Source organism: Mustela lutreola, chromosome 3 (genome assembly GCF_030435805.1).
Source record: "Mustela lutreola isolate mMusLut2 chromosome 3, mMusLut2.pri, whole genome shotgun sequence".
NCBI classification, from domain to species: domain Eukaryota; kingdom Metazoa; phylum Chordata; class Mammalia; order Carnivora; family Mustelidae; genus Mustela; species Mustela lutreola.
In genome coordinates, this window is record NC_081292.1 from 84,274,554 (window position 1) to 84,302,489 (window position 27,936).

Consider the following 27,936-nt stretch of genomic DNA (forward strand, 5'->3'; position numbering starts at 1 on the left):
TTTTAAAATCAATATTCAATCCAAAGTTCATGATTATATCAACACAAAGCCTATATACATGTCCTAAATGACTTTCTGTAGTGGGTTTCAAGAATATTTTCATAGATAAAGGGAATATTTAAGTGATATGACAGAGAAAATCCAAATCATAACTCCCTGACTCACCTGAGGAAAAAGAAAGACAGCTCAAGTTCATCATTTAAACTTATTACTCAGTAAGAGGAACTTACTTTCTTTTATCATTTTTCTTTGCTCTACTTTTAGTAAGAACTAGCCTATTAGATCACTGGGCATGATTTTTGTGAAATGGTAATAAATTAACCTGACTTTAGGTGTATTTAAAGAAAATGACTGTAAAACTTGCTTAAAGTCAACTTAGTCATTAAAAATGTCATTAGATAAAGAAATGTCTCTTTTCTTTCTGAACTCCACTGTGTGAGGGTGCTCCGGAGTTATTGCTAGGTAAATGAACTTAAGTCATGCCCAATGGCCAACTCTGATTGAGAAACTTTTGTGGAATCCAACTTTCCTGTTTGAACTGTGTAAACACTGCTCATTATGTGACCATGGAAGTAGATGTTTAAGGAATATAGTCCCTGAAATAAGTTTCTATAGGAAAAATGGTTTACAAAATACTTTATATTTCACTCTTGTCCTGAATTCCTTATCAATAACAAGGTTATAAAAGTGATTACTTTCTAATTCAAAAAGAAAAATGACAAAAACAAGAAAAAGACATTAGAAAGTAGAAAAGAAAGGGTAAAATGAATGAGAGATTATTTTAATCCAGTTATCCATTCAACAAAGGTTAAATTTCTAAACTTAAAGTGTTCTGGGGATGGAAGAATACACAATAATTTCAACTTTCAGAAAGCTTGCAATCTAATTAAGAAAATAAACAAGCAAACACAATTATAAGATAGTGTAACAATTACAATGATAGGGGTCACTACTATGGCACCAGCCCTGTGCAGGCACAAAAACAGAGCTCAGAAACAAACAAACAAAAAATGGGTACTGTATCAGGAAAGCTCTTTTCTTTGGGAAAAATGGCACCACCAACCTGGAAGGATTAGGGAAGGTTTTCTGGAGAGGTCACATGTTAACTTAGTTTTTAAGGGGAGTTACAGTTAGCCAGAGGTAAAAAAGGTAGAGAATGAATGAATTAGGTAAGGGAGGAGAGAATAAGTAAGGCAACAGAGTGAAACAAAGTGTCATGTGGACACTTCTGGCAGCTAGGTGTATGAGTGAGGAAGAGAAGAAAGGCAAGATAGTAAGCCTGGGGGCCTGTGATGGTTTTAGGAGAAAGTGTGACAAGGTCCTAATCTGTGATGATCAGTAAGAAGGTCAGACCAAGGAGCCGGAATCTGAGGTGAGGGAGCTCAGTTTTGTAGCTATTATTATAGTCCCAGGAGGAGTTGACAGGTTTTCAACTAGGCAGTGGACTCCAGGTGAAAAAGAAGAGACAAACTGGATACCTAAAAAAATATGTAAACTTTTTACAAGGTTATTTTCTGCATATAAACATTGAGGGATTAAAGCAGCCCTGTGGACTTCCAGTCCCAATAAGTAGGTACGCCTATTCTCCCTGTACCCCTTTTCCCACTATGTGCATTTATATACACTGAACACCATGGTATATGAGGCAGCACTAGGAGGACTCTGGAAGGAGTTAAGATCAAGGTGGGTGGGCCTGGGACCCAAGGCTGGAGAGGTAGCATAGTGCCTAGCCTCAGTCCCTATCTGGTAGTGGAAGGACACCAGACATGGCACTTCATGACCTTCATCCAGATGGGCTCACCTTCCAGATAGAACAAGATCCCTTCAACAACCTGCAGGTGAGCCACCAGGTTGTTTCCATTGGAGTCTTATCAGAAATAAGTGGGCAGAGGACTCTTTTGCTTGCTGGGCCTAGGGTGACACCTTTCCTGCTGACACACATCTAGGCAGGAGTAGAACCAGAGAAGGGACCTGTCACAGGGAAGACTGGTTGGAAACACTGTCACAAAATGGTCTAGGGCTCTCAGTCTGCCTGGACATGACATGGGACACAAGTGCAGTGATCCCACCACACTACTTTCTCACTGAGAGACACATATCAGCTGACCTAGAGAAGCTCCCTCCATTCCTCAGGCCACACAGGTGGGGACCAGTGGAAGCCCTAGAGAACCAGAAAAACCAAGCAGATCAAAACAACACTGCAAAGGTTCTGAAAATTGAACTACCACTAGAACCACGGTCTACAAAAATATTATAAGACTCACATGCTAAATCTAAGAAGGGTGATTGTCTTCTAACATATGAGATAGGGTTCACTAACTAGGGTTCACTAACTACTGAAATGATAGACAAAATGTCCAGGACATAACTGAAATTTATCTGTAATACTAATAACTGGAGAAATCACAGTTTGAATGAAAGTAAGACAATAAGCTAAAATTAACAGTGCTAGTAATATAATGCTGAAATTAACTTACAAGAATTTTAAAGCAACAATCATAAAAACACTTAAATAATCATCCATTTGTCCTCTTAAAACAAATGAAAATGTAGAAAAATCCAATAAGGAAATAGAAGCTATAAAAATAATTAAGTGGAAATTATAAAGTGAAAAATAAAATAAAATAAATTTAAAATGTACTAAATGGCTTAGTATTAAAGTAAAAATGACAGAATATGTAATCAGTGAAATTGAGGAAATAGAACACACCCAATCTAAACAAACAAACCAAATAAAAAAGGTCTAAAAAAAAGTTGGAAATGTCTCAAATTAATGAAAGACACAAGCCTACATATTCAAGAACCTGAATAATTTCTGAACAGTTTAATCTCCCCCCCACCAAATACACACCAAAAAATATCATAATTACCTTTTAAAAGCTAAAAGCAAATAAACTAGAATAAAATGACATATTTCCTATAGAGGAACACCAATCAGAATGAAAGTGAATTTCTCATTTCTCTTTGAAACTATTGAGGTCAGAAGGGAGTGGTAAAATATTTTTAAAGTGCTCAGAGAATAAAACTGTCAAATGCTTATTCTCTATATGATAAAAACTATTCTTCAGGCATGAACAGGAAATAAAAACTTTCTCAGGTAAAGAAAAAAGAATTTGTTGCTACTAGACTTACCCTTAAGGAATTACTAAAAGAATTTCTTCAAACATAAAGGAAATGACAATAGACAAATCTTGGAATACCAGAGAGAAAGAAAGAACAATAAAAAATGAAAAATTACAGGTACATATAATAAACTATCCTTTTACTTATGAGCTTTATAAATCATTTTTTGCCACATTTGAAGTAGTATAATGTTAAATGTTAATACCAGTAAATTGTTATAATTCACATTTGTGTATAGTAATAAACAGACCAATGAAGATTAAAGCTATACAAAGAGATACAATCCAAAACACAATAAACAAATCAATATGGAATCCCCTCAAAAGTAAAAAACTAGGTAATCCATAAGAAAGTGAGAAAAAGTAAACAGACAAAGATGACCAAATGGAAATAATGAGAAAACAAAAAATTGTGACAAATTTATATGCTACCATATCAATAAATACCTTAAATGTAAATAATCTAATGCATCAATTAAAAGGCAGTTATTATCAGAGTGGTTAAAAACACAAGCTCCATTTATATATTAGTTAGAAAAAACTCTTTTCCATTCAAAAACATAAGGAGGTTACTGGATTGAAAGACTCAGTGTAGTAAAGATACCAATTATCCCCAAAGTTTTATATACATATACATATATATACACATATACCTATACATATAAATGCACATATATATGAATATACATATATATGAATGAATATATATAATACTCTTTATATATTTTATTATTTATATCTTAATATATCATATAAATACTACATAGATATAAATACACAAGCATACACACATCTATCATCTATGAATATGTCTAATATAATTCTATATAATATAATATAATATGTCAAAATACCAGAAAGGATTTTTGTAGATTTAGACAAGCCTATTCTCAAATGTATGTAGAGGGCAAAGGCTACAGAATAGGTAAAATAATCTTGACACTGAAGAATAAAATGATAGGAAGCTTATTATATAATAACAGTAATCAGGACACTGTGATATTATCAAAGGGTAGAGACACAGACCAATGGAACTGAATGGAAAATCAAAAAGTAGACCCATACAAGTATGCTGAATTTATTTTTGACAAAAGTACAAAAGCAATTAAATGGCAGACAGTTTTTTCAACAAATGGGGCTGGAACAAATAAACATCCATGTTCAAAAAATGTGAGCCTTGATCTAAAGCTCATGCCTTACACAAAAATTAGCTCAAAAGAGATAGTGGGGGTAAATGTTAAGTGTAAAAACACAAATATTTTAGGAAAAAGGGGGGAAAAAGCTTTGATCTAGGCTAGTCCAAAGGGGTTAGGTTGACACAAGCATGATCCATAAAAGAAAATATATATAAATTGGACTACATCCAATTTAAAAGCTTTTGTTTTATGGAACCCCCCTGTAAAGAGAATAAAATGATAAGCTAAAGACTAGGAGAAAAGAAAAAGACTGGCATCTAGAATGTATAAAGAACTCTCAAAAGTCAATGATAAATACAAACAATCCAATTAAACAATGGATAAAAGATCTGAACAGACATTTTACTGAAGGAGATATATAGTAGCTAATCACATTATTAGTCCTCAAGGAAATGCAAATTGAAACCATAATGAGGTATCGCCTATCAGAGTGGCTAAAACTAAAAAAAAAAAAAAGTGACAGCACCAAGTCCTGATGAAGATGCAAAGAAATGGGATCACTCACAGATAGTGGAATGTGAAATAGTAGAGCCACTATCGAAAAGTTTGACACTTTCTTATAAAACCAAGCATTCAGAGCAACTATGCTCTTGGGCATTTATCCCAATATAAAACTCATAAAACTCATGTTTATGCAAAACTTGTTCACAAATGTTCTTAGCAGCTTTATTTTCTATGGTCAAAACCTGAAAATAGTCCAGCTGCCCAGCAGGAAGTGAATGGTTAAGCAAGCCACTAATATATTCTACTTTTATAACATTTAAAAATTTTAGAAATGGAAGGCACATAACTGGTCCAGAAGATCTAGGGAAGGCCTGCAGGAGGAAGATAGGTTTTCTCCCAGGTTGAACAAGAGCAGTAGAAAGGGACACGTTAGAACTCTCCAGTTTGACTGCAATGGTAGATAAAAGAAACCACACACATGACAAGCTTGCATAATGCACACATAATAAATAAGCAGAGTGATAAAACACCATACCTTTTTGAAATGTTAATTTTTAGGGGAAACGAGTAATAAAGTGTCCAATAATGAATGAATGAATGAATCAAGTAATAAAATACTAGACTTCTCTGAAATGTTAACATGGGGGAAAATGAGTAAAGTGTGTAAAGGATCTCTGTACTATTTCTCACAAGTGGATTTGAATCCACAAATTATTATCTCTAAAAGTTTCAATTAAAATAAAAACAGATTAATTACTACAAGTAATGAAATGGGATTTATAGATGACATGTGAAAAATCTTGTTAAGGGTTTTTTGCAGAGTGGGAGGAGTCAAGGGTGGGGAAATGTGGAGTGTCCTAAAAGAAGTAGTTGCCTTTGGGTGGATGATCCTGGATAATAGTGATTAAATGCCTCCCTGACAGGGACAAACCTCAAATACCTGTCTTTTTTTGGATCAGAATTGGCTAAGGCTCCCAAACAGTGTCTAGCCTGGTCAAGAGGTAGAGAGGTCTTAATACTTAAGTTCTTTCCCAGGTTATTAAGGGTCTTTATAGAAGAGGGGTACTGTATTGCTTTTTAGAGAAACACCCAGGATCAAGAGTTCTCAGGCTTTTGGAACTTTTTCAAAAGTCCATAAGTGACTCTTAATCTCACAAAACAAACTGAGGGTTGCTGGGGGGAGGGGTTTGGGAGAAGGGGGTGGGATTATGGACATTGGGGAGGGTATGTGCTTTGGTGAGTGCTATGAAGTGTGTAAACCTGGTGATTCACAGACCTGTACCCCTGGGGATAAAAATATATGTTTATAAAAAATAAAAAAATTAATTAAAAAAAAAAAAAAGTCCTAATGTGGACAACATGAGTTCAAAAGACCAGGTGAAGACACTGGTTAGGAAAGAGGTAGCAATGTCCTTAGTCAAGAAAAAAAGAACCTCAAGTAGAAGATCCCTTTGGGATTTTTGACTCACTTATTTAAAACTCTGCCTGAGAAACAAACTGAGGGTTTTGGAGGGGAGGAGAGTGGGGGGAATAGGTGAGCCTGGTGGTGGGTATTATGGAGGGCACATATTGCATGGAGCACTGGGTGTGGTGCATAAACAATGAATCTTGGAACACTGAAAAAATTAAATTAAACTAAAAAAAATAAAAAATAAAAAACTCTGCCTAGTGTTTGGCTTCTTCACACCCTTAATCTTATAGTTAATAAAAGTAGGTTGGAGAATAGATGACATGGAGATAGATAACTCATGATTCATATCCTTGCTTTTTTTACATTTTTTTAAAAAATATAAACAGGCTATCATGAAAATTACAAAAGAATATGTGAATATATCTAAATAAAATTGGACATAGATATTTTCTGACATCTTATATATAATATTAAGCAAATATTTCAAGGCAAACAACAACAAAAAATCACCAGGTAAATGAGGGTGTTTCTTTTCAACTACAATTTTCCTTTTCTTATTTTTAGTCGTAGTTCACAAGTATAATTTCAGAACTCCCCAAAACTTTATGATGTAATTGGCTTACAAAAAAAAAAAAAAAAAACTGAAAGCATCTCATTCTGCATTTTTATCAATTAAAATGCAAAAGCCCACAATATTTTCACAGAAGTGTGTAATAATCTAGTGGAAATATTTTGTTAGTTTGAGCCTGATTGTTAAATTTTCTGCTCAGTCTTTCCTCCTCAATTTATTTTTCATACCAATCTCTATTAATACATTTCCCACTGATGTATGCAATGGAAAGATATTTATTATAACTTGGTATCTTTATTATTAATGAAAATGACAATATTTAAACAGATTTCTTATTCAATTCAATGGCAAATTGTTCATTTACAGAAAATTCAATTGTTTTATTTTCCTGGCCTGAAATGGATAATAAGAAGGGAATTAGAAGTAACCCCAACTACTATGTTCAGAACTGGAATCATACCACCCTAAGTCAGGAGCTAAATTTAAAAGTAGACTTTACTCACAACACCCTGTCTCCAGGTACAGGATAATCTTTGAGATGATTGAACTGGGAAAAAAGGACTTTACTTGTGGTATCATCTTTAATCCTGAGCCTGCCTACATTTCTTGTCAACCACATTCAGTACTCTCTTGTCCTCCTTCTGTTTGATCACCACCTTTATTTATGCTTTTCTTCTTTGGTTGGAACCCAACTTCCTACAATGTGAGAAATTTATATATACTATCTACCATTATCCCAAAATTTCTAGTACTGGAATTTTACATAAAAGTCCACACTCAGAATGCTAAACTTTTATGCAATTAATTTAGCATACATTTATTTAAATATCTTAGAAAAAATATTCCAGTGTTATTGTGTTTTAAATTGTAATTATAGTTCTTTTTTTTTAATGTAGGTTATTTATCTATTTGAGAAAGAGAGAAAGAACAAAGAGTGAGAGGGAGAAGCAGACTCCCCACAGAATGAAGAGCCCAATGTGGGGCTCAATCCCAGGACCCTGTGATCATCACCTGAGCCGAAGGCAGACATTTAACCAAAAAAACCACCCAGGTGCCCTTATAATTACAGTTTTTAAATAAAAGAATCAGTTAAAGCCATGATCCAGTAATCATGTGGATCTAATAGTCTGAATGTCAAGGATTCCTTCTTCATGGATCTTATGCCTCATCAAGCTCATGGGAACCTACTAATCTTTTTTTTTTAAATTGGTTTGTGAATTTTTTTTATTAACATATAATGTATTATTTGTCCCAGGGGTATAGGTCTGTGAGTCATCAGGCTTACACATTTCATAGAACCTGCCATTGCACATACCCTCCCCAATGTCCATAACCCAGCCACCCCATCCCTCCTACCCCTCTCTCCTCCATCAATTCTCAGCTTGTTTCCTGAGATTAAGTCTCATGGTTTTTCTCCCTCTCTGGTCCCATCTTATTTCTTTATTTCTCTCCCTTCCCCCAATGACCCCCAACCTGCCTCTCAAATTCCTCATATCAGAGAGATCATATGATAGTTGTCTTTCTCTGGTTGACTTATTTTGCTTAGAATAGTACCCTCTAATTCCATCCACATTGTTGCAAATGGCAAGATTTCATGTTTTTTAATGTCTGAATAGTATTCCATTGTATATATACACCACATCTTCCTTATCAATTTATCAATTGATGGACATTTAGGGGCTCTTTCCATAGTTTGATTATTGTGGATATTGCTGCTATACACTTTCAGGTGCATGTGCCCCTTCAAAACACTACATTTGTATTTTTTTTTTTAAGATTTTATTTATTTATTTGGCAGAGATCACAAGTAGGCAGAGAGAGAGAGGGAAGCAGGCTCCCTGTTGAGCAGAAAGCCTGATGTGGGGGCCTGATCCCAGGACCCTGGGATCATGACCTGAGCCAAAGGCAGAGGCTTTAACCCATTGAGCTACCTGGGCACCCCTTACATTTGTATCTTTAGGGTAAATACCTAGTAGTGCAATTGCTGGGTTATAGGGGAGCTCTATTTTAAACTTTTTGAGGAATCTCCATACTGTTTTACAGAGTGTCTGCAACAGCTTCCATTCCTATCAACAGTGTGGGAGGGTTCCCCTTTCTCTCCATTCTCATCAACATTTGTCATTTCCTGACATGTTAATTTTACCCATTCTAACTAGTGTGAAGTGGTATCTCATTGTGGTTTTGATTTGTATTTCCCTGATGCTGAATGATGTTGATCACTTTCTCATGTGTATGTTGGCAATTTGGATGTCTTTGCAGAAATGTCTGTTCATGTCTCTGCCCATTTCTTGATTGGATTCTTTGTTCTTTGGGTATTGAGTTTGATAAGTTCTTTATAGATTTTAAGTACTAGTTCTTTATCTGATATATAATTTGCAAATATCTTCTCCCATTCTGTGGGTTGTCTTTTGGTTTTGTTGACTGTTTCCTTTGCTGTGCAAAAGCTTTTGATCTTGATGGAGTCCCAATAGTTCATTTTTGCCCTTGCTTCCCTTGACTTTGGTGATGTTTCTAGGAAGAAGTTGCTGAGGCTGAAGTCAAAGAGGTTGCTGCCTGTGTTGTTCTCAAGGATTTCGATGGATTTCTGTCTCACGTTGAGGTATTCCATCCACTTTGAGTCTATTTGTGTGTGTGGTATAAGGAAATGGTCCAGTTTCATTCCTCTGCATGTGGTTGTCCTTTTTTCCCAACACTTGTTGAAGAGACTGTTTTTTGTTCCATTGGACATTCTTTCCTGCTTTGTCAAAAATTAGTTGACCATAGAGTTAGGTCTCTAACTAGGTCTTCTGGACCTATATAGAAATGTAACCAATTTCTGTGCATTGATTTTATACCCTGACACTTTGCTGAACTCCTGTATGAGTTCTAGCAACTTTGGAGTGGAGTCTTTTGGGTCCTCCACATAAAGTATCATATCATCTGCAAAGAATAAAATTTTGACTTCTAAGTCTTATTAATGTGTCAGTGTTCTTCTTAACAGTGAAACCAAAGAAAAAAAGAGATTTCAGTGTCTCCAGATCCAGAGAGCTACAACTCTGCTCCATTTCTCTACATTTAAACACATTAGGGCTTTTTCAATTTGAACAAAAAATAAAATGTTGGAATTGAAATCCAGTAAAAAGTGAGTGTTTCTGTATTAAAAAGCTCATGAAAATACTGTACTGATTACCCTAGGATGTGCATGTATATTTTCTTTCTTGGGATTTTAAACAATCTCTCCTTGTTTCTTTCCCTAAGGAGCACCACATTGCTGCTCACTATCAAATTGCTTTACACATTCCCTCTTTTTATGGTCTCTGCCACCTGTTGCAAGATGCTGTCCAATTTTGGTTTAGTTAGCACATTTTTTATTTCAAATCTAAGCTAATAAATAAAAGTATTCCAAGCAAATGTCATTTCAAGTCCTTTGAAATAATTTGTTGTTAAAACAAAGAATAAAAAAAAAGAGGGAGAAAAACAGACAGGGAGAAAGAGAGAGAGATCCATAAATCTTTGAAAAATAGTTCTCCATGTCTTAGAAATTCAGTATCTACTAATAAAACACAGAGCTCTGCATAAAATTTCTAAAAGTCTTTTCTTCTTGCCCGCTGTGTCCTTCCACATTATTCTTTTCTGTCTTTGAGATATTTACCTTTGTACTCTGATTCTCTTCTTTAATCTATTATAGTTTGGACTGTATCTGAATTTACAAAGCTGATCTAGGAGTTTTGACTGAAATGAATAAATAACCTTATTTCTAGGAGAAAGATTAATATGAATGTATGATAATGAACAGTGTAGGAAGAATTCTTAAGACATGAAAGGGGAAAGGACTATAAAATCTTGACAAAAAATTAAATGTTCCAAGTTGAATTATTTTTCCTTGTGTCATTTATATAAACCTATATTCTCCAAAATAGAGCTGTGTCCATCACTTTGTTGTTTGTTTACTTTCTTTATTTTGTTTTTGTTTTTGTTTTTGTTTTTTATCTTGGAGAGGAATTAGCCAATATTTTTGGACATGGACAGGAATGGAGTGTCTAGATCCCAGAAGGGTATGGAGTACTGGATTTCTCTTTTAAGTTTAACAAGAAGATAACGTGGATAGAAAATTACTTCAGCTGAACATGAAGTAATAGCATAGAGGTCTAAATTTCTTCAGAAGGGATGAGAGCAAAATCTGTATTAAATAGTTTTCTTCCATTTTTGATTGTTAGGACTACTATGCCTATAGTAAAACAAAAAATAAAGTTAAGAAAGAGAAAGTAAAAATAAAAACAAATAAAGCAAACAAGTGTAAATGGCCCTAAATATGTATTAATATTGGCAGAAGAGTGTGATGAGCCAAAAGTAGCTGTTGGGGCCAGATATGTGTTTCCATCAGAGTTGGCAATAGTCACTCAGAGATGCCTCCTATATGTGGATCAGTGTATTATACTTTGGATTACAGTATCACTCTAAAGAAGAAATACCCCAGGTGAAATGTAAAAAAAAAAAAAAAAAAAAAAGTTTTGCTATCTATATGTTTTAGATGATAAAGGGCTGATATCCAAGATATATAAAGAACCTCTCAAACTCAACACCCAAAAAACAGATAATCATGTCAAAAAATGGGCAGAAGACATGAACAGATACTTCTCCAAAGAAGACATACAAATGGCTAACAAACACATGGAAAAAATGTGTCTGTTATCATCACAATCATCATCACCATTAGCCATCAGGGAAATTCAAATCAAAAGCACATTAAGATAACACCTTATACCAGTTAGAATGGCCAAAATTAACAGGACAGGAAACAACAAGTGTTGGAGAGGATGTGAAGAAAGGAGAATCCTCCTAACTGTTGGTGGGAATGCAAGTTGATGCAGCCACTTTGGAAAACAGTGTGGAGGTTCCTCAAAAAATTAAAAATAGAGCTACCTTATGACCCTGCCATTGCACTACTGGCTATTTACCCCAAAGGTACCCATGTAGTGAAAAGAAGCAACAATGGCCATAATCACCAAACTGTGGAAAGAGCCAAAATGCCTTTCAGCAGATTAATGGATAAAGAAGATATCGTTCATGTATACCATGGAATATTACACAGTCATCAGAAAGGATGAATATCCAACTTTTGTAACAACATGGATGGGACTAGAGGAGATTATGTTGAGTGGAACAAGTCGAGCAGAGAAAGTCAATTGTCATATGGTTTTGCTTACTTGTGGAGCATAAGGAATAACATGGAGGACATTAAGAGAAGGAAAGGAAAAGTGAATTGGGGTAAACTGGAGGAGAGACAAAGCATGAATGCTGAAAAAATTAAATTAAATTAAAATTACATTAAAACAAGTAATCCTCAAGAATTATTATTAGGTCCACTGGATTGGTAAGTAGGAAAGAAAATGTTGGGACTTCCATAAATATTCTGAATGTTAAAAGTTACACTCTTTCTCTAGCATTTTCTAGAGAAGAAGTTTTTAAAAAACCATGAAGCTTCAAAGAAAAGATATGCAAATTTCTCTCCGTCTTCCTTCTGTCTTATAAAAGGAAGTGGGACATGTACAGAGGTCATTCACAGGGTAGGAAAAAGGAGGAAGACCAGCAAAGATCATCCCAGTGAGTCTGCAGAGAACTGATTTCAACATGTTTAGTAGCAGCAGAAAAGCCTGAAGAGAAAAGTGGGGTACACCTCAAGGTTTGCCTCCCTGTTCTTCCTAGAAAAAAAAAAATCTATGGTTTGTTCAGGTATCTACATTTTCTCCAAGAGGTTCAATAGGAGGTGACTTCAACTCAGTTCAATTCTTATTTTCCTACCTTTTACACTACTGAAGTTTGGGCAGGGTGATGCTTTGTAATGGGGTGCTGTCCAGGGCACTGCAGGATGGTTAACCTCATCCTCAGCCTCTATATGCTAGTTGTCAGTAGCACCACCCCCACCAGTTATAACAACTCAAAATGCCTCCAGACATTGCCATATGTGCCCGGGGGAAAGAGGGGCAGAATCACTCTAGGTGAGAAACCCTGATGCAAGCCAATAAGCACAGTGCACTTCTCTGCCCCATGGGCACCAAACTTAAGTTGGCCTTACCACAAAGATCTGGGGACTGATCACTCTCTCTCTATCCTTACTCCAAAACGAAGGAAAAGGGTGAAGCCCAAACTGCCGCCAGTAGCTATTCTGCCACTCCAAACAAAATGACCAGCTTTGCTTGGTATTGCAGCAGACACTGAGGATAGCAGAGCACATAAAAAAAAAAAAAAAAAAAAAAAAAGACCCTGTGCTTGAGGAAAATGTTTGGTCCTGTAGTTTCAGCTATGGGAGGGGACAGCATTTCTTATGTCTAAGCCAGTTTGGGAAATGTTACCTTGTCACTTGCTAATAAAGTCATCTTAAATAATACTATTTGCAAATCCAAGGAAAAGACGTGATTTAAACTGAATGGCTATTTAAAGGCTGTATTCACCCGGGGTTCTATATCTATAAAAAACCTACACTAGACCAACTGTTAGCAGGCAGCTCATCCCTAACCTATCCCAAAATGAATGCTTGCTAGTCTTTGTAAACCTCCTCTTCTCAGATTCTTCCTCATCTCAGAAACTGGCAACTGCTTTCTCCTAGGTGCTCAGACAAAAACCCATGGGGCCATCCATGACTCCTCTCTACCTTTTATACCTCTGACATTTACTCCATTCTCAACAGAGCAGCTTGAGGGATCCCATTAAAAACATGGATCACTAAGTGCAGTATTTCCAGATGGATGCCAAAATGGAAAAGAGACATTATTGGAATAACTGGTGAGATTTGGATAAAAACTATAGTTTAGTTGATCATATGGTATCAATACTAATTTAGTTTTAAAAAATGCACCATGCTTAAGTAATATGTTAACATTAGGGGAAGTTGGATGAAAAGCTTATGGGAACTCTCTATACTTTCTTGCTAATTCTTCGAAATCTAAAACTAACCCAAGGTAAAAGTTTTAAAATTTTTTGAAATATTTAATAAATTAAAAGTGTTATATAATGATATTTCTCTATACAGAATTCTCCCATTTTATGCAGATATGCAGGTATGCATTTACCTCATTTTATGCAGATTAAATAGCCAAAACCTTTCAACCATCCCCAATGCCTCCCATCATGTGGCCTTTGGGTCCTTTTTCTGACTTCACCTTTCACTAACCACCCTATACACACCCTATACACATGTTGTTCTAGACACAACAGTCACCTTATCAACACACCAGTCATGTTCTTGTCTCAGTGCCTTTGTACTGGACATCCCAAATGTCACAGTTTCTATAGGTCTTCACTTCAATGTCACCTTCTCAGTCTTCTGCCCAGTGTAAAATAGAAGCAATCCACCTCCAATACTCCTTTCTCCCTATGTTCCATTTTCCTTCATAGCATGTACCATTAATTAATATACTAAATTTTTTCTTATTTATTGTGGTCATTGTCTGTGTTGACAACTAGAACGTCAACTCTAGGAAACAAACAGTTTTGTTTGTCTTGCTCACTATTATTTCAGAATCTAGAATGGTGCCTGGCACGTAGAAGCCTTATTTGATGAATGAATGAATGAATGAATGAATGAATATTCCTGTATAATATTTTGTTAACTAAACTTATTATTACAATCCTGTCATATAAGTACCAGTGCTACACAAAACATATGTCTAGAAATTCTAGGAAAGGGGAACATCATCTAACTGTAGTCCAAGAAATAAACTACATGCAGGAATTAATGTAAATATCTCTAATGAAACTTCAGTTTTTGGTTTCCTGTGGAGCTTGGAAGTTACCACTCTGTTCTAAAAATAAGTAAAAAATTAAACATACTAAACAACCAGCAACTATTCTTGGATCCATAGGGAGGCAAGGACATGGGCTAGACCACTACTCCCAAGATTGGACAGACAGACAAATACAGAGTCACAGTTTACCAGAACAGTCTCAGGAGCAGAAATCACTGTGGAAACCAATGCCTGAGTAGGAAAACCTGAACTGTATTTGACAAATTTCTAGAGACGGATGAAGACAAGTCTGAGAGTTAAAGAATCCAGGAGGTCTCAGTCATATGTGAGGTAGGGAGAGCACAATATTGTGGGATTTACCTCCAGGAGCACAGCCAATGTTCCCACAGTAAATATCAGATAAATATTTCCTTGTGCATCTAGTAGTGGGAGGGGAAAAGTAACTTTTTTGAAATACTCCAGATTGCTCTTTTTAGCAAGGCTTGACTTTGGGAAGAACTAGTTAACCAAAACCTAACTTGCTGGGTTATCATCAGAATCTAATTAACCTGGAGAAAGGGAAATATCAAATTCAGCTTTCTTGAGTCATCCTGTCCCATCAAAGGGGTGGGGTGGGGAAACAAAATACAGAATGTGGATGAAGAAATAAAGCTATTCTAGTTTACAGATGACATGATCATGTATATAGAAAGTCTGAAAGAAAAAAAATAAATAAAACAAAACAAAAACCTTCCTGAAACTAACAAGTGATTATAGTAATATTGCAAGATACAAGGTTAATATACAAAATCCAAATACATCCTTATACATGAGCAAAGAACAAGTGGAATTTGAAATTTAAAACACAATACCATTTACATTAGGTCCTAAAAACTAAATAATTATGTATAATTCTTAAAATGTGTACAAGCTCTGTATGAAAAAAAACTATAAAACTGATAAATCAAAGAAGAACTAAGCAAATGGTGAGATAGTCCATGTTTATAGACAGGAAGACTTAATATTCTCTAGATATCAATATTTGCCAACTTGATCTATAGATTCAAGGTAATTGCAATAAAAATCCCAACAACTTATTTTGTGGATATTGATAAGCTGATTCTAAAGTTTATATGGAGAGGCAATGAGCTAAAATAGCCAACACAATATTGAAGAAGAAGAACAAAGTTGGAGGTCTGATATTACCCAGCTTTAAGAGTTACTGCAAATCTATAGTAATCAAGACAGTATGCTTTTAGAAAAACAAATTAAAAAGCAAGTAGATAAATGGAATAGAATATAAAGCCCAGAATTAGACCCACATAAATATAATCAGCTGATCTTTGACAAGGAGCAAAGGCAATACAACCTAGCAAAAATGGCCTCTTCAACAAATGGTGCGTTGCTGCACATGTACATGTACAAGCGGACATCTACATACCAAAAAAAAAAATGACTCTAGACACAGACCATAAATTCACTAAAATTAAAAACCTCTGCTCTGCAAAAGATAATGTCAAGAGAATGAAAGTATAAGTCACAGACTGGGGGACATTTGCAAAAGACATGTCTGATACAAGACTGTTATCCAAAGAACTCTTAAAACTCAACAATAACAAAAGAAACAACTTCATTAAAAACTGAGCCAAAGTTCTTAACAGACCCCTCGCCAAACAAGCTATACATATGGCAAATGAGCATATGCAATGGTGTTCAACATCATATGTCATTAGGGAAGTGTAAATTAAAACCAATAATGAGATAAAATTAGATATCTATCAGAATGGTCAAAATCCAAGACACTGGCAACAATAAATGCTAAAGGGTGTGTGAAGCAAGAGGGACTCACTTTCATTGCTGACAGAAATGCAAAATGATATAGCTACTCTAGAAGACTGGTAGTTTCTTTTTCTTTTTCTTTTTTCTTTTAAACTAAAAAAAATTTTTTTTCCATTTAAAAAAATATTTAGAACACATAAAACAAGGCAACATTTATTCTTTCTTCTCCTCTTCTGGGGCGGGGTCTGTTGGCGGCTCCTCTATGGTGGCACTGTTGCTCTCCCAGCCAGTGTTACTATCACTGGTCCCTTCCTCAGCCATACTGTCCCACCCCCTCCTTCCCGCTCTCCTTGTCCTCTGGAGTAGATGTGCCTTCTTCACCATTCTGTTGGCTTTCTGTCGCTTCTTCAAGGTGTGTCTCCTCTGTCTCCATTGGGATGCTCTCGTTGTCCTTCTTCTCTTCGGTCTTACTCGCAGCTTGCTCCTCCTCAGGAACCATGCTGCTCTGACTGCGTTCAGCTTGCTCTGCTGCCTCTTTCTCTCTTTCCTCCTGCCTTTTTCGAGCCTGCTCCTCTGCCTGTGCAATTTCAGCAGCAATTTTTTCCATATCCACTTATTCTTTTAAACCGCACAACCTTTTAAGTTCATTGTTAAATGAATCTGTGCTTTCCAGGAATTTCCTCTTCTTTTCCTGGTGTCACTCCTCTATTTGAAGAAGTTCAGCTTCTAGTTTTCGCTGATGAACCATTAAGGACTGGACCTGTCGTTTGAGGACCTGCACTCTAGCTGTTGTGACAACTGACCGAACATCTGGCATCACACTCTCACTGAGGATTTCACTGATGAGGTGGTGGTTTCTCTGAAAATGGGTGGTGGCTGTATGCTTCATTGAAAAGCCATCATCATAACCGTCTGGATCTTCAGCAGGCTGGATGCTCATGTACGACTCTTCTTTCTCCATGCAAGACTGTCTCTGTTGACTTTCTTCCTCTAAAGCAGCTTCTGCACGACTTTTTGCATTTATGTAAGCAAGGTATGTGGGGGAATTATGATAGGCCTTCATAGATTCATTGTACTCTATCTTTTCTGCTTCGTATTCGTTTAATTATTCTTGTTTGTCTTCATCAGTGAGATTTCGCCACATGCCACCAATAATCTTGCCAATCTCCCACAACTTTAGGTCAGGGTTGGAAGCTTTTACTTGGTCCCAGACCTTTTTGCTGTACCTCATGTAGGGCATCAATGGCTTATTTGGTCACTTTGGGGTTTTGGAATTGTAATACCAGAGGATGCCATGACCCGGCTGTTGGTGCCGGGTTCCCTCAGGCCTGTAGTTGTTGTAGGCGAGATGACTGTATGGATTGTATCTCACAAACCCTGGTGTGCTGGGCATTTGTGTTTCAGGAGCTGGGGTGGGAGGTGGGGCATCAGATGGTCTTTTTGACATTTTGGAAGATTAAGTTCTCAGTTAAGAATGAATCTGAGACACCGCGGGCAGAAAAAGGGCCCACAGCTCCGGCCTCATTTCCCTTTGTCCCCTGTTTGGTAGTTTCTTAAAACCTAAACACACTCTAACTATGTGATACAGCAATTACTCCTCGGTGTGACACTCCATCTTGCCCAGAAGAGGGGCCTTGTTGAAAGTTAACCAGGAGCTGGCTGGCTACACCAGAGGGAATGTGAGCTTCATAAAAGAAGATTTCGACCTTCAGTTGAAACAACAACTTGTATTTGGTTCAGTTTTCTCAGCGTCTCTCTGGGGTGGGATGTTGGTGCCCACTAATGATAAACCATCAAGTATTGTGGACAGGTTTTACCTCAGAGGACCGTCCAGTATTCTTCTGTTCAGGACACATAGTGTTGGACCACAGAGCAAAGGCAACTATCTGGGTGGAGAGGAATACTGGGCCGGCGGCCTGCATGTGTACACTCCACTGCCTTTCCTGCCAGGCCAGGCCAGGCCAGGCCAGGGCAGATTCGGGGAACTCTTCAGAATACCCTTCTTCCTCAATGCAGAGAACCTCCACAACCTCAACTATGGGGAGGACCCCAAGGCTCATATCCAGAAGCTGGCTGAGTGTATCTGCTGGTTTTATGGTGCCAATATCATCCTCGGGCTTGGCAACATCACCCAGCTGTAACTGAATTACTGTGTCCCCATAAGTGTGCAGAAAGGTGACAGGATATGTGATGGTGTCCATTTTGAAGCTGGGATCAGGTTCCAGTAGCTGACACGTGTGCTGGAGGCTACACACTTTCTCACCAAGGAAACACGACCATGCTGTTCTTTGCAGTCCTCATGGGAAACCATGTAAAAAAAATTTTAAAGGCAAAAATAAAATAAAATAATATTTATCACTTTTCACTTTATCATTTCACTTTATCACTTATCATTTTATCACTCTGATAATGTTTCCACTGCAAGTATTCAGCTATGGAATTGGAAATAACTTGCTTACAGTGGCTATGGGTTGGAAACACCAATTACTGGATTGCCTCATAAGTACTTACTTTCACAATTCTTTGACAACAGAACATTAATCAGGATCAGAAATGTGACTTGCCCTCTCAGTCTGTGTTCTTCTTCAAATCCCCTAAGTAAATATTCACCTGCAGCTGAATCTCTTGTTGGCCATGCCTTAGCCTCAATAATCTGGCAATATTCTGTATTCTAAGACCGTCTAACATCATATTGCTCTAGTGGGCTTTTACATTATCCCATATCTAACCTTGGTGACATAACTTAAAGGAGCTGAAAGTGTATGTCTACACAACAACCTGTAAGATGTTTACAGCAGCTTTATCCATAATTGCCAGAACTTGAAAGTAACCAAGATATCAGTCCTTCAGTATGTGAAAGGATACTGTGGTACAGCCAGACAATGGTAAGTACAATAGTACAATAGTACTTACTTCTAAAATAAATAATCTATGGAGCCATGACAAGACACAGAGGAATCTTACATCATACTGTTAAGTGAAAGAAGCCAATCTGGAAAGGCTACATACTATATGATTCCAGCTATATGACATTCTGGAAAAGGAAATCTATGGAGACAGTAAAACAAACAAACCAATCAACAAAACAAAACAAAAAAGCAGTGATTTCCAGGAGTGGGTGGTGTGTGGTAGATAGAAATGAATAGACAAAGCACAGAGGATGCTTAGGGTAATGAGTCTACTCTATATGATGCTGTAATGATAGATACAGGTTCTTACACATTGGCCATGTTGAGACTGAATCACATTGTAAACTATGAACTTTTGGGTGATTACAATGTGTCAATATAGGTTCATCAATTGTAATAAATGTACTATCTGGTGAGGCATGTTGATAATGGGGGGGCTGTGTATTGCATGATTTCTATCTACTTTTGTAAATATATATATATGTATGTGTATATATATACACATATATGTATGTGTATATATAGTGTATATATATATATATGTATGTGTGTATATATAGTGTATATATACACACATACATATATATATAATATATAATTATTATTAAAGAAAATTAGAGACTGGAAAGAACAAAACCTCATGAGTGGTACATAGATTGAGTTCCTTCCAAACACAGTGTTTAAAGATCAGTGAGTTAGATTTTCTTTCTTTTTTTACTCAATATACTTATCTCTAAGCTAGGAATGCCAATTCTAAGATGCAAAAATAAATGATTTGTTAGGCATTTTGAAAGTATTGGGGAATAAATTATTCCTATATGACTCTGGCACAGAAAGAAATTTGATCCAATTCATTTGAAAGAAAATTATACAAACAACCCATCTAGAAAATGTAGACTGAACTTTATCACTTTGAATCTGCTAGATCTTTCAAATGGAATCTAAATAAAGTGAAAGTGTGTTTTGAAGATATGAAAGGCATGTTTCCATGAGGAATTCATTGAGAATACATTTCTGTTCACACATCTGATTCTGTCCTCTTTTTTTAAATTAAATTAAATTACTTTTTTTTTCATTGTTCCAAAATTCATTGTTTACGCACCACACCTAGTGCTCCATGCAATACATGCCCTCCATAATACCCACCACCAGGCTCACCCAACTCCCCAAACCCTTCCCCTCCAAAACCCTTAGTTTGTTTCTCTGAGTCCACAGTCTCTCATGGCTTGTCCTCCCCTCTGATTTCCACCAACTCACTTCTTCTTTCCATCTCCCAGTGTCCTCCATGTTATTCCTTATGCTCCACAAGTAAGTGAAACCATATGATAACTGATTCTTTAACTGCTCGACTTATTTTACTCAGCATAATCTCTTCCAGTCCTGTCCATGTTGATATAAATTTGGTAATTCATCATTTCTGATGAGGCATAATATTCCATTATATATATGAACTATATCTTCCTTATCCATTCATCCATTGAAGGGCATCTTGGTTCTTTCCACAGTTTGGTGACTGTGGCCATTGGGGCTATGTGAATTGGGGTACAGACAGCCCTTCTTTTCACTACATGGGTGTCTTTGGTGTAAATATCCAGTAGTGCAATTGCAGGGTAATAGGGTAGCTCTATTTTTAATTTTTTGAGGAATCTCAACACTGTTATCCAAAGTGGCTGCACCAACTTGCATTCCCACCAACAGTGTAAGAGGGTTCCCCTTTTTCCACATCCTCTTCAACACTTGTTTACTGTCCTGTTAATTTTGGCCATTCTAACTGCTATAAAGTGGTATCTCAATGTGGTTTTGATTTGAATCTCCCTGATAGCTAATGATGATGGACATTTTTCCATGTGTCTGGTAGCCATTTGTATGTCTTCATTGGAGAAGTGTCTGTTCATGTCTTCTGCCCATTTTTTTTTATACTTTTTTTATTTTTTATAAACATATATTTTTATCCCCAGGGGTACAGGTCTGTGAATCACCAGGTTTACACACTTCACAGCACTCACCAAAGCACATACCCTCCCCAATGTCCATAATCCCAACCCCTTCTCCCAAACCCCCTCCCCTCGGCAACCCTCAGTTTGTTTTGTGAGATTAAGAGTCACTTATGGTTTGTCTCCCTCCCAATCCCATCTTGTTTCATTTATTCTTCTTCTACCCACTTAAGCCTCCATGTTGCATCACCACTTCCTCATATCAGGGAGATCATATGATAGTTGTCTTTCTCTGCTTGACTTATTTCGCTAAGCATGATACGCTCTAGTTCCATCCATGTTGTTGCAAATGGCAAGATTTCATTTCTTTTGATGGCTGCATAGTATTCCATTGTGTATATATACCACATCTTCTTGATCCATTCATCTGTTGATGGACATCTAGGTTCTTTCCATAGTTTGGCTATTGTGGACATTGCTGCTATAAACATTCGGGTGCATGTGCTCCTTTGGATCACTACATTTGTATCTTTAGGGTAAATACCCAATAGTGCAATTGCTGGGTCATAGGGCAGTTCTATTTTCAACATTTTGAGGAACCTCCATGCTGTTTTCCAGAGTGGCTGCACCAGCTTGCATTCCCACCAACAGTGTAGGACCATTTTTTGACATGATTATATGTGTGTTTTGTGTGTGTGTTGAGTTTGAGGAGCTCTTTATAGATCTTGGATATCAGCCTTTTGTCTGTATTGTCATTTGTGAATATCTTCTCCCATTCCGTGTGCTGCCTCTTTGTTTTGTTGACTATTCCTTTCGCTGTGCAGAAACTTTTGATCTTGATAAAGTCCCAAAAGTTCATTTTCACTTTTCTTTCCTTTGCCTTTGCGGACATACCTTGTCCTCTTTTTTCTGTCACTTCTAGCTGTCTTTTACATCTGCAGCTTCCTCTCCTGCAGCTGCTTTAGACACCATACTTCTCTTCTACCCTCTACTGATAGCAAGGGGGTTGCATTTAAGCCCCTTTCAACAATTGGATAACTGTGTGCCCTTTAGCATATTACCAAAATTCTGTGTCTACTTTTATTCATTGTAAATGATCAAAGATCTCACACCTGATTGAGCTAGTGTCAAAAACTGTTGAATGAGGAGTGCCTGGCTGTCTTAGTTTGTAGAGCAAGGACTCTTGATCTCAGGGTTGTGAGGTTAAGTCCCACATTGAGTGTACAGCCTACTTTAAAAAATTTAAAAAAAAACTATCAAGCAATATAAAGAAAGACATTTCTGTTAGTCTTATAGCATGCCCATGTTCTATTTTTCCAATTCCTCCTCCCCTGCATGCATTTAAACCAAGCATCACTTTCCTTCACATTATACTTTGCTATCCTAGATATTGCCACCAGTAAAAGACCAAGAAGATGAAGATACAGTAGAATCAGTAGTTAAGAGAAAATAACTGCCTTGATTACTTTGAATTATAGAAATAAAACCACATTTGACAAGTTTGGTATTAACAGGTCATTGAATTAGGGATAAAAAACAATGACTTGGAGAACTTGAGCATCACAGAACATTGTCATAAGAATCCAACTACATCATTTTGACAATGGCTCTGGTATACACCACAGGGTTCCTTTAAGGAAGTGCATACTAGTCCTCTCTTAAAATAAAGAAAATTAGAAGACAAGACAAATATATGTCTTCAGCCTTAAAGGGACAAAATTAAAACTCAAAGTCTCCATGCTACAAACCTGAGTTCCAATAGTTCATATCATTTCTATTGTGTACTGTTAGCTAATTAGATGCCTGGCATCTAAATAAACCAATGAAATCTGGAGTCCACTCAGAAACGAATCTGTAGTAAGAAGTCCCTCCATAGTATTCTCTTACTAAGAAATCCAAAGTTTTGCCCACTTTATTTTGTTTATTTGACTCACACTCTCAAAAAGAAGATAGAAACAGAATTTTGCTTCTATTTTCAAATGAAGAATCAAAATAATAATTTATCAAAGAATTAGATAATTAACCCGAGATTCAAGTTCCAATATTTCCAATTACCAAGAAAACCAGTTTTCTACAAATGACATTCCATTATTAATTTTTCTCATTTAGAATTTCCCAACTTCTGGGAACTGAAAGTGATTGTGCGACTCAAGGTACCATTTTATCACTCTGATAATATTTTCATTGCAAGTATCCAGCTATGGAATTCAAATAACTTGCTTACAGTGGCTATGGGTTGGAAACACCATTCACAATTACTGAATTGCCTCATAAGTACTTACTTTCACAATTCTTTGACAACAGAACATTAATCAGGATCAGAAATGTGACTTGTCCTCTCAGTCTATGTTTTTCTTCAAATCCCCTAAGTAAATATTCACCTGCAGCTGAGTCTCTTATTGGCCATGCCTCATCCTCACTAATCTGGCAATATTCTATATTCTAAGACCTTCTCTCATCATATTGCTCTAGTAGGACTTTACATTATACCACATCTTACCTGAATCTCTTTAGAACTTCTCTTTTGGGGCACCTGGGTGGCTCAGTGGGTTAAGGCCTCTGCCTTCAGCTCAGGTCATGATCCCGGGCTCTCTGCTTAGCAGGAAGCCTGCTTCCTCCTCTCTCTCTCTCTGCCTGCCTGCCTGTCTGCCTACTTGTGATCTCTGTTTGTCAAATAAATAAATAAAATCTTAAAAAAAAAAAAAAAAGAACTTCTCTTTCAACATCTGGCAATTTCTAATAAACATACTTCTACTACAGCATAATGGTTAAGGCAACAGACTTTGAAGACACACACACACACACACACACACACTCACACACACACACACACACACACCCCTTTGTGTAAAATCCCAGTTCTGTCACCTTAGCCTCAGAATTTACCTAGTTTTGTCTCCTTGAATTTTTAAATGAGCCCCAGTTTTCTCATGTGTAAAACAGAAAGAAAAATGCCTACTTAACATATACCTTTTTTTGTATTAAATGATATAATATGGGGTACCTGGGGGGTTCAGCGAAACATCTGCTTTCAGTTCAGGTACCAGAATCCTGGGTTCAAGGCCCATGCTGAACCCTTTGCTCAATAGGGAGCCTGCTTCTCTTTCTGCTGCTCCCCTTGCTTGTGCTCTCTCCCTTTCCCCTCTCTCTTCCTCTTAAATAAATAAATAAATAAATAAAACTTTAAAGAACAAATAAATGATGTAACATATGTAAAATAATGAGTATTTACTAAAAATAGATATTATTTCTTCTTTTATTAAAACGTCAATACTAGTTATTATTTATAATAGTGCCATTGAAGCAAAGCAAGATCCCATATCGTCTTTGAACTTATAGAAAATAATAAATTACTTTTAAATTATCACTAAACTTTAAACACTTGCCTCTAGCTAATTTTTTCCTTCAAAATTTAGTAATTCTGATAAATTATGATGGGTAATTTTCAATAAGCCAAAATATTCCACAAATTAAAGTAAATGAGTGTTTATCACACCACACAAGGAAATAACTTACTAAGTATCTTCCTCTGCTTATTCATAAGTCATGGTTGTCAGAATTCTTTAAAACATCATACAGTCTCATCTCTTCTAGTCATATTTTTCACATGTAATATTCCTAGATTTATATTCTCAGCTATTAATGATAAAAAAGTCTTATCAAAGTGGTGAAATTATAGATTATCAGAAAAACAACAATAACAAAAGGCTTCCTTTGTGGTAAGTCTCTTTTTTAGATTATTCCTATATTTACTCTTAAAATACAGTGAAATTCACATTCTTGTTATGAGTGAATGAGAATAGGAGACTTTTTATTTTTTTAAAATTTATTTATTTATTTGGCAGAGAGGGAGAATCTTCACGTGGACCCCCCGCTGAGCCTGAGCCCAATGTGGGACTGATCTCACCACCATGAGATTTGACCTGAGCTGAAACCAGGAGTTCAAGGCTTAACCCACTGAGCCACCCAGGCACCTAAAACTAGGAAGTTATTAATAGAGACAAATAAATTTGCGGTTTTTTTTAAATTTCATGCTATAGGTCGTGTAGCCCAGGGCAATCTTCAGTGTTGCCTAACTTTGGGAAGATAGTAACAGAATCTTTATATAAACATAAATTTTAAAGCACAATAATGGATGGAAAAAGTCAGTAGGACCCAGTGAAAATGAATGCTAGATTGCAGATGGCAATTCTGCCCTAGCACGCATGGCTAGGTACTTGCTGCCGCCCTGCTCTAAGGACCAGCCAGTACCTCTGCGGTTATGAAAAGGAAGCAGAACGATATTATTTTCCCAGATCTAGAGCCACTCTCCCAACCTACCTGTGTCATTCACCTTGAATCTGAAAGATGCAAAATCAGAATTCCCCTTCATGTTTCCATGCTCCCCTTTTGACCCATAGTTTCCACCTTCTCGTTTTACCTTCCATAGTCCCTCACCAACTTGGAATAAATACACGTTCCTGCCCAGCTGTGGGAAAGCCTGCAGCATTGTTTTCCTCATGACCTTGAATGGCCACCAGGGTCTAATAGACTTGAGAACACTTGAGAAAACTGAGAAGTATTCTTCAAAGCAAGATGCTATTGACATTTTTTGTATCCACACATAAACCAAAAGCTCCTAACTCAGCCAGCAGGCTCAGGCAGGTAATGTGTTATTTTTCTGGGAGTCTGCCCAGTAAGCACCTCTCAGGACGGCTCACCACTCCCAGGAAGGTTCCCCTGGATCAGTGAGCCACACTCGGGCTGAGCGGCCTTTCTTATCCTATGTGAGGAGTCTGTGCACATCCGGCTAGTGGAGGATAACTTTCCAACTGGTCTCCAGCCTGACAGTCTAGCGCTGCTCCATCTAGGGGTGATAGTAGCTGCCACAATACCTCAAGCAAGATAATATTATTATTTCATTATCATAGATGTCAGATTAACATTTCTTTTTCTTATCTCAAAAGTCCTTCACTGGGTTTGCTTTCCCTTTTCTCAATATCTTTCAAGTGCATTCCTATAGGAAATAAAATATATTTAACACTTCAATGTCAAAGTATTGAACAGCATTAGCTACATAAGATTGTTCACTTTAAAGTAGATGTGGGGGGAACGTGGGTGGTGCAGTCAGTTGGGTAACCAACTCTTGATTTTGGTTCAGGTCATGATTTCAGTGTCATGGAATCAAACCGTGCGTTTGGCTCTCAACTCAGTGCAGTCTGCTTGTCTCTCTCCCTCTTCTCCTCCCCCAACTGTGTGCACTTTCTCTCTCACTCTCTTTCTCTCTTTCTCAAATAAAAAAATAAATAAATAGAGTAAATGTGGGTAGCCAATGAAAAAAGTCTAGGAAACATCAAAATCTGTTTTCACTGCTCTTCACTTGTTTTCAATTTTTATCATCAAATTCTGGAACTTCCAGACATTTATTTTTAACATTTATGAAATCAAGATTGACCTAGGAAATCACTTTGTCATAATTGCTGAGAAGCCTATAGGAAACCAGTTTCCAACCCAATTTCTCTGTGATCAGTGATGACAAAGTGTCTTCTCTCAGGACACCTATCCTTTATCTGGATTTCACCACCATGTCCAAACTGTGGGAAGAGGTGCAGCTTTTTGCTGTGTATCATTGGGTCCATATGACCAGGTGTACAGAAAATGAAACTTGTCTAGCTTTAGGAATAGGCTGAGAAGGCCTCACTTCCAGCTCCAAACTGAAGTTCAAATATAAGGCGAATGTGCAGGTATAAAATAGTCTTTACTCTTAAGTATTGTCACATCATGCTTGTGGGATGTTGGCTGTACTACACCCTGTTGCTTTGTTTTGCTTCTGAAAATGAGGCTGTACCAACTTCTTTGAGCTTATCTTCAAAGTGACTCATATGGAATCTCTGCAGAATAAAAACACAGGCAGCTGGCATCCTGGCATCACCCTGCGAATGCACTCATAGATATCACCATAGACCACATCTGCCATCTGGTACCCAAAACACTGTTTCAAACCCTTAATGCAGGTGAAAAGGAAATCTTGATTTACTGGGTTAAATTCATTGATCCATAAAATGGACCCAGGTTTTTGAACTTGGTCTGCCAATGCTTCTCCACTCCTTGGGATGCTTCCAGCCATGCGCTAAGGCTATGGTATTTGTGTACAAGCACCTCAGGTAAGTGAGGTCACTGGGGATGAGTTGACTTCAGTGCTCTAGGTGGGCACTGGATGCCTCCACTATCCAAAACTCATTTTTTTTTGGTTTTGTTTTATTTGTTTGTTTGTTTGTTTGTTTTTATTTTTTTTTGAGAGTTTTTAATTTTTTTATTTTTTATAAACATATATTTTTATCCCCAGGGGTACAGGTCTGTGAATCACCAGGTTTACACACTTCACAGCACTCACCAAATCACATACCCTCCCCAATGTCCATAATCCCACCCCCTTCTCCCAAACCCCCTCCCCCCGGCAACCCTCAGTTTGTTTCGTGAGATTAAGAGTCACTTATGGTTTGTCTCCCTCCCAATCCCATCTTGTTTCATTTATTCTTCTTCTACTCACTTAAGCCTCCATGTTGCATCACCACTTCCTCATATCAGGGAGATCATATGATAGTTGTCTTTCTCTGCTTGACTTATTTCGCTAAGCATGATACGCTCTAGTTCCATCCATGTTGTTGCAAATGGCAAGATTTCATTTCTTTTGATGGCTGCATAGTATTCCATTGTGTATATATACCACATCTTCTTGATCCATTCATCTGTTGATGGACATCTAGGTTCTTTCCATAGTTTGGCTATTGTGGACATTGCTGCTATAAACATTCGGGTGCATGTGCCCCTTTGGATCACTACATTTGTATCTTTAGGGTAAATACCCAATAGTGCAATTGCTGGGTC

The 27,936-nt window shown here is 36.9% G+C and overlaps 2 pseudogenes; one reads left to right on the forward strand and one right to left on the reverse strand.

The window, feature by feature from the left end:
• Positions 1 to 16,395: 16,395 nt before the first annotated feature.
• LOC131828074 (SWI/SNF-related matrix-associated actin-dependent regulator of chromatin subfamily E member 1-like) lies at positions 16,396 to 17,758 on the reverse strand (annotated as a pseudogene).
• A 75-nt stretch (positions 17,759 to 17,833) lies between these two features.
• LOC131827869 (sorting and assembly machinery component 50 homolog) lies at positions 17,834 to 18,454 on the forward strand (annotated as a pseudogene).
• The last annotated feature ends 9,482 nt before the right edge of the window (positions 18,455 to 27,936 follow it).